General features: G+C 47.7%; 1 pseudogene; it reads left to right on the forward strand.

Moving 5' to 3' along the window:
- The first annotated feature begins 4594 nt into the window (after nucleotides 1-4594).
- LOC104294715 overlaps nucleotides 4595-8155 on the forward strand; it is a 24615-nt pseudogene continuing 21054 nt past the window's right edge.

Consider the following 8155-nt stretch of genomic DNA (forward strand, 5'->3'; position numbering starts at 1 on the left):
TGCAAAGAGCTTCATGTTAAGCCCTTGGGGTCCTGAAATCCAGTACCCAGAAGCTGGCACCCAGATGTCCACAGCCTGCTTTGAGTCTGCCCCAAGCTCTTTCCATTAGAGAAGGCAAATCATTCATGTGTGATCTGCTCTGCAGAGCGGGCAGAAAAGCCACCTTGCCAGAGTGAAATATGGACGATTTCTAAAGCAGTTGCTCTCTGGAAAACTCCAGGCACATGGAATAAAAGCAGTAATTTTTCTTCAGCTTGCTGAAATTTAGGAATTTCCTTAGTTGGGTTCAAAGACCTGCAGTGTCTTGCTCATTCAACTCCCCTTGTCATTTATAAAAAGACATTTAAGTTTTAGACCTATCATCATGGCACTTTGTGACTTTTGTTTGCATGAAGCTCTGCCATTCCTATTCATACAGCTTGTCAAACATTTAAAGGCTCCAAAGCACAGACAAGTCTAAACATAGAAAGGTTTGTACGCTCAGTTCTTTTGCCAGAAAAATCTAATGCATGTCCTTAAGACCAAAGAACAAAACCCAAAAAGTTTAGATGTGCAAATTCATCTGTACTCCCCTTCTCTTGGCGTTCCTGCTTTGTAGTGCAACAGGCACATTTTTATATCTCAGACCTTGCTGCCGGCTACCTTCTGATAAGATTTTACAGCAACTATTATCTTGAGAAATGTTTTCATGTAATGATGGAGAACTGCTGGAAATAAGAGTGTGATTGTTATAATGTGAAGCTGGGCCTTTTCAAATAGCAGGCATGTAATAGCAATGGCTGTTGTTGCTGGTTGTGGAGTTCATGGATCAGAATTACTTAGAGATCTGAAAGTAATTAATGTGTATTTTTTTTTAGCTACTAACCATTGCTGGGCTTGGGAGAACATGAATCACAGAATGGTTTAGGTTGGAAGGGCCCTTAAAGATCATCCAGTGCCACCCCCCTGCCCTGGGCAGGGACACCTCCCACCAGCCCAGGTTGCTCCAAGCCCAGTCCAACCTGGCCTTGAACACCTCCAGGGATGGGGCAGCCACAGCTTCTCTGGGCAACCTGCGCCAGTCCCTCACTGCCCTCAGAGTGGAAAATTTCTTCCTAATATCTAATTTAAATCTCCCTTCTTCCAGTTTGAAGCCACCACCCCTCATCCTATCACTACATGCCCTTGTTAAAGGTCCCTCCCCAGCTTTTTTGTAGGCGCCCTTCAGATACTGGAAAACTGTTATAAGTGATAGTACAGCTTGCGGATATACTGGATGGCCCTCATTTAGAGCATTTGAGACAATGGCTGTGTGCACATGGTTTTAAACAGTACAGTATGTTGTTGGTGCAGTGCTCAGCAGGTGCCTGGGACTAGTTGGCAGCAGGGGCTACCTGTGGGCCATTGCTCTTTGCTGTGATCCTACAGCTGGGGGGGTTAGGGTCTGCCCCCCTTGTGTTTGGGCATGCCTGGGAGCAGGAAAGGCCGTCTGAATCACACTGACCATCCAGTATGAGGATAAAGCCCTGAACTGATAGTTGGTCTGTTGTGTCTTGGCTTTTTACAGACACTCAGTACATCCACTGCGCTGAGTTCAAAGGGCCGATCGCAGGGGATGCTTGCTATAAAAAGCTTTCTCTCATCCTCCAGGCTTACGGGGATTCTAGGAATTCATGGTTCATGAGTTATGTGGCTGTGGTGTCCATTTTTAGTGACCTTAAATGAAATTAAGGGCAACGTGGAACAGGTTTGTCAAATCACTAGTGACAATGACGCTCCTGCAAGACCACAGGGTCAGCTTTCCTTGGGCAAACACAAGCAGAGCCAGCCACTGCGTCTGAAAGATGAGGTAATGTCCCCCACACTGCAGAAGCAGCTGCAGGTGCCCCAGGGTGCTCCAGCTGGGAGTGGTGCTTTGGGTGGTGGCAGGAGCTATTTGGGGTAGGGTTCTGGCTTCACGCAAGTCCTGCAGGCTTCGTTCTGGCCAGGGAAGGCTGATGCTGCAGCCTTGGATGAATGTACATTCAGTGCGGAGGGTGAGTGGGTGATACTGAACAGTGACAGAAGATGCCCAAAACAGGCTGGATGAGTCAGGGCGGAGAATACCCTTCCGCTCATGCCCCAGGAGCTACCTCTCTCCATTCAGGCATGAAGGCTCCCATCATTCCTGCCAACTGCTGTCCTCACCTGACCTGCCTGGTGAGCTCTACTTGCAGCCATTGCCTGTCTGCTCTGCACCAACCAAAGAGAGCATTTGGGACTGAAAGACCTCCATTCAAAGCCAACCCTGTCCCAAAGGAGGTTCATACCCCCTTTGCAAGAGTTTATCAGTCATGTAAGAGTTGGTGAGGGGTTTAGCCTGCTGAAAATATGCTACCAAGAACATGGGTTGTTCGGCCAGAAAGAGTGCAACCCAGCAGAATCCTGTCTGTGTAAAGCGTCTAACCCAGCAGAATCCTGTCTGTGCTGCCCGCTGGCTGTGGGGCTTCGCCCTGAGATGGGAGACCTCAGCTCTGGGACCTGCCTGACCCCCAACCTCTCCCACAGAGCTGAAGAATTTTGCTACAGTTTTGTTTTTCTCCATGCTAGTTCACACTGGTTTTCTATGCTTCTCAGGGCACACATGTAGGCTAAAGTGGATTCAGTGATGGTTTGGCAGTGTGGTCCTGGAAGCCTGTGGCACAGCCCTGCTCTGGGGAAGGGAGAGGAGTGTCTGAGCCTGTGCTGGCTGTGCCTTGCTGCCAGACCTCGGTCTGCGCTGCCCAAGCAGGAGTTGCATAGGTGCAGTGTATCCTTGCACATCCTGCTGCTCCTCAGACACAGCTCTGCCTGTCCCCAGGCACGGCCGAGAAACAGACCCGGGGATTCAGGTGAAAGTGGTGCTCTGGGTTACAAGTGCTCAGCGTTTTGGTGGCTACTATGTCCCCTTACCAATATCCTTCTCACCTGGGAATTGCAATCACTGTGTCTAAGAACCTGATAGCACCGTGTGATATGGCTTCTGCTGCTCCTATTGGCAGCAAGGGCAGCAGACATCCTAGGCAGCCAAAGCGGTATTTGAAACTACGTTCCTGTAGCATATTGAGGGTTTGGCATTCATGGAATGTCCATCCCTAGCTAGATTTGGGGGGTGTTCTTTCTGATTAGCCTCTATTTTGCCGTGGTTTGTCCCATCATACTTCAGTCATGGCCTCTCCTCCCATCCTCCCTGACCCGTGCAGTGATGGGAAGCCACAAGGATTGCCATAACTGATCCTACATGAATCCTCATCTCCTTTTTCCCTTCTTGTGGCCTTGTCCTCCACCCCATGGGTACTTATTTTGTGTTCCCTTGCCACTGTGTAACTCTGCCCAGGCATCCCGTGAGCAGGAGCAGTGGGACAGGTCCCTCCTGGACTATTATTTCTTTGACGTATAGGTGAGAGCAAGTACAAGAGCCGTGGTCATAGCTGGCAGGAGAGCACGTTCCCAGTAGAGGAATTCTCACAACAAGGAATCTACAAACAACAGTTAGGTCCTGAAGTTACTAAAATTGGAAAAAAGAGTATCCTTTCTTTACATACTGTATATGGCAGAAAATGAACATGAATTGGTGAGCAGGCAGGAGTGTCAATCCCTTCCTTCCAAATATAGGGAAGGGGCCGAACTAAGGGAAGGGGCTGAGCCTATAAAAACTGTCAGGGAGAAAGCCCTTGTTGGTGGTTCCTGATCCCCTGTCTTTGCTCATGGCCATGCCGTGACTGACCCGGAGGGGTGGAGGACTCCTGCCACAGGTGCTGTTCCCTGTGCCTGGAGCTTCTCAAGGCAGTGGGAAACCTGCTGTATATTGCCCACTGGGCCATTTCTTGGGTAAGGAAGGACTGGTGTCTGAGGTTTGCTTTGCTGGTTCTCAGCTGGAGTGGTTGCTCGCAGTGAGTAAGTGAGAGGTACCGGGGCCTTCGGAAAGGCTGTATCTTAGCTCAAGTCTGAGCCTTCACCTTTTCTCTTTCAGAGATCAGGGATGTCAGCCCGTTCCTTCCTTCTTTCTGTTGACTGATTGTTAAGGTGAGAATTTAAGGCATGAAAACTAATAGCTTGCCCAGGCTGGCATGAGCAAGGGAAGAGCCACTTCCCTTGCGCTCACTGTGGACAGGTCCTTGTTCTTCCCCCTGCGTGAGCTGCTCTAACGGGCCATGGCACGTGTCTGTTCCTGTGCACTCTGGCTGCCCATCAGAGGACTAGGACAGGCTCCATGTTAAGGAGTGGGGGAAATCATAAATGGAGAACTGGAAAAAAAAACAGGCTTCAGGGATTGTCTTACTAAGGAGTATGGGAGTCCTTCAGAGATCTCTCCCCTTTGCCGCACTTCCCCAGGGAGCCCTCCTGCTCCTTCGGGCATGGATCCCCTTTCCCTGGCGCTGTGAAGCGTGGCAGCTCTTCTTCCTTGCTTTCGTACATTCCAGCTTTGAAAGGCAAATACCTCCCTCAAGACCTTGCAGCATGCATCTGAGAGATGGGGAGGGTGTTCTCAGAGCAGCCAACTTGGGAGGGCTAGTACACCTTCAGCTCCACTCTGCTCGACTCTAAGGATCGCACAGGGGACCACCACAGCAGGGTCTGTCTTTCAGCTTCAGCCATGAGCAGAGACGCTGGCATGGAGATTTTTGGTGAGGCTGCACCGTACCTTCGCAAATCAGAGAAGGAGAGAATAGAAGCTCAGAACCAGCCATTTGACGCCAAGACCTACTGCTTTGTGGCTGACCCCGAGGTGGAGTACACCAAAGGGAAGATCACAGCTGCACAGGATGGGAAGATAACTGTTGAGACAGAGGATGGCAGAGTAAGTGCATTCCTTCTGGTTCTCCTCCCTGCCCTGCTGAGGGCCCAGGGTGTCTGCTAGGGAGGGCAAGGAACACAGAAAGCACTAGACTAGCTCAGGCGAGAAGTCTGCAGTGGCATCTGCCACTGCCCTCTGATTGGGGCCAGCACAGCCTCTGGAGGAAGGAATTGCTCTGGATGCTGGCATGAAGGTATCCGTGGGATAATTGTTCTTGGTTTAGGCTTTAAAGATCAGGCAATGCTCTGAAACAGGTTGGATTCTAGCCTTGCCAGTCTTAGCATTCTTCAACCTCTGCTTTTAACCCTTTCTCATCTAACACTGTCATACCCACCGACAAATGTCTTCCTTTATGGTATCAGGGCAGGCAGCTACTTTGAAAGTCCCCCGTGCATGTGAAATTATTATCAGTGTCACTGGCTGCAAACAGTTTCCTTGAAGAGCCTCCAAGGTGTTAATCTTGCAAAAACGCTGCAATGTCTTAGCAACTTGTGTGCTGATTACTTTTGTAAGAACAGCTGCAGCAGCCCAAAGAACCACGCCAACCACCATCTTGACAGTAGGTGCTACCAAATTTTTAAGAATAAAGCAAATAAAGAACAAAGCAGTAACCTGTTAGTTGCCCCCAGACTCCAGCAGTCACAGGTACGTGACTGGGCGGAGGCTGCAGCAGGATACTGTGTACAAGGACCTGCTTTCCTGGGGACTGGCTTTTTCACATCCATTTGAGTTTTTTGCCTCTGTACTGTCCTGTGGGAAATATTTCCACAGTTTAAAATGGGAGTCTGTGTAAAATGCTTCCCTTTTCTGCAATGTACAGCCTGGTAATTTCTGCTTATTTTTTTCACAAGAAGAAAAAATGCATAATGCTTCCTTGCTATGGCCATGGTTGTCTCTGCTATTCCTGATTTTGCAAACTTCAAAAGTATCTCCCTTTCACCTCCAAATCCCAATCAAGTTATGCTTTCCTCATAGAAAAGTTGTTTCATTCCTGTGACCATCTTTGTTTCTCTTCTCTGGATCATTTCTAGTACAACTATGTCCTTTCTAAGAGGTGTGATCAGTAACAAATGCGTGAATGAACTGATGGACACATCCTACATAAACCCCTCTTATTTTCTCCCTTTCTTTTCTAATAATTCCTGATATTGCAGAGTTTCCTGTCCTCTTCTCAGCACTGAATGGACATTATTTTAGAAACCTCTATAGTGACTCCCAGATATGTCCTGTGAATAGCAGTTAATGCATGATCTCTTATTCTATACGGAGACTTTCCATGAATCCTAATTGCTGAAGTGTTTGAATGCTTTAGAAAGGTATTTAGGGACACGTATCACAAAACTGCTTTTAAAACTGTGACTGTAATTCTTGCTTTGTCAAAAGAAGCCCAAGATCATTCCACTAATCAGGACCTGAGCTTGGAAATGGTGTTCAATCTTTCCGAATCAAATATGATTGCAGTAACAAAATTTCCTCCTTGGTTTGGACTATTCAGCTTGGACCAGTCCATGGGAGCAGCAATTACAGCATAAAAGCAATGGGAAAAGCCATCTGGAGAAATGACAACAGGATTTTCAAGCTCCTTCATGGTTCAGTGTGGCCAAGATAAGCTGCTGCCATCTATGTACGTCTGCTTTCCTGCACATCTACACCCCCCTCCAACATACCCACAGGCTCTGGCGGTGTGACAGGATGGTCATCCACAACCTGAGCCCAACAGACGGTGCTGTTTAGTAGGGATAGAGCCTTTGTTTAATTAGGAATGGCAACAGGCAGGACTGGAACAAATCTGTTCCAAGGAAGGATTTGCTGTTGATGACTCTTGTGCTGTTAGTGTCCTGTCTCTCTGGCATGGTGCAGTGTGAGTCCTGGAGGCCAAAAGGTAGACTGGCCAGCAGTTGTGCCACTGGCGATTACAGCCACGAGCAGCAGCGATGTGAAGTTCAGAAGCAGCAATAAGATAGTTCTGGTTCAGCACAAAATCTCCCTGTGTGGTTGTAGCAATTCCAGGACAGTAAATTTATATCCTGTAAATTTGTCAGTGTTGCAGAGTTCCTGTCTGGCAGCAGTGTCTGCCCTGTAATAGCCATATCTTGTTTTGCACCGTTTAAAGAAAGAAAAATCTGAATTAGAGCAGCCTTACAGATGTTATCACTTCTCTGTGTTTGTGTCTTGGTGTGTACACGTGGAAAGAGCATGGAGAGTTGCTGAATCAAGGTTAACTTTTCTTTTCTGAATTACAGACTGTTGCTGTCAAACCTGATGATGTATATGCCATGAACCCACCTAAGTTTGACAGAATTGAGGATGTGGCCATATTGATCCACCTGCATGAACCTGCTGTCCTCTACAACCTCAAGGACCGCTACAGCTCCTGGATGATCTATGTAAGTTCCCTCTCATGGCAAAGGAGACAATCCAGCTGCCAGGAGATGGACTTCATGGACTCTTCTGGTCTATTTTTTTCCTCGCAGACCTACTCAGGTCTCTTCTGCGTCACTGTCAACCCCTACAAGTGGCTGCCGGTGTACAACCCGGAGGTGGTGTTGGCCTACCGAGGCAAGAAGCGCCAGGAGGCCCCTCCACACATCTTCTCCATCTCTGACAATGCCTATCAGTTCATGCTGTCTGGTGAGCTTTTCTATTTTGACCAGACTCATAGAAAAAAAATGTGTCCGAAACACTACTTCTGCCAAATGCTATTCCTTATCTGCCATGCACTCCGTTGCCTTTGCCATCTCTTACAGTGTGCTACCCTAATTCCTTGGTCTGTGTCATGTTGCTCGGGCTCCCAGCTATTGTGCTGTGGAATTAGATGTGCCTATTTTATCTCCCAGTGATGCAAAACCAGCTCCAGACAGTTTTCCCCGTCTCCTCAAATATTTTTTTTTTTTAATTATTTTTGAAGTGTGCTGTGCTGTTGTATTGCACATTATCTGTATTTCTGGTCTAAATACTAAGCTAAGCACCATAACAGGAACCGCTGCAAAGGATAGTTGCAGTTGGACAGGACACTCTATCTGTGAAGTCTCTAGTCAGCACACCAGCACGTGGCTTCAAGCAACAGCAGAACAGAGCTGGAAGTAATATTTTCACCAGAATACATGGCTTTAGTTTGAATCAAGTCCTGTCCTGTATTAAATAGTAATAAAGGTAAAGAATGGTAAAGGCAGAAGCAAAGAGGAGAGGGCAGGATGGAGCAAAGATGAAGGAGAGAAGACAAAAAATGGAGTACAGGGAGGGGAAGAGAGAAGGAGAAAAAGATCATGCATCTTTTCAGTTTTGCTTGCAGAGATTTTGTTTCTTTCCCTTTGATGGACACCAGGTCATGGGTTACCTGAGAACCAGCACTTTTCCCTA

This window comes from Charadrius vociferus, unplaced genomic scaffold, assembly GCF_000708025.1.
Source record: "Charadrius vociferus isolate BGI_N301 unplaced genomic scaffold, ASM70802v2 scaffold121, whole genome shotgun sequence".
NCBI lineage: Eukaryota > Metazoa > Chordata > Aves > Charadriiformes > Charadriidae > Charadrius > Charadrius vociferus.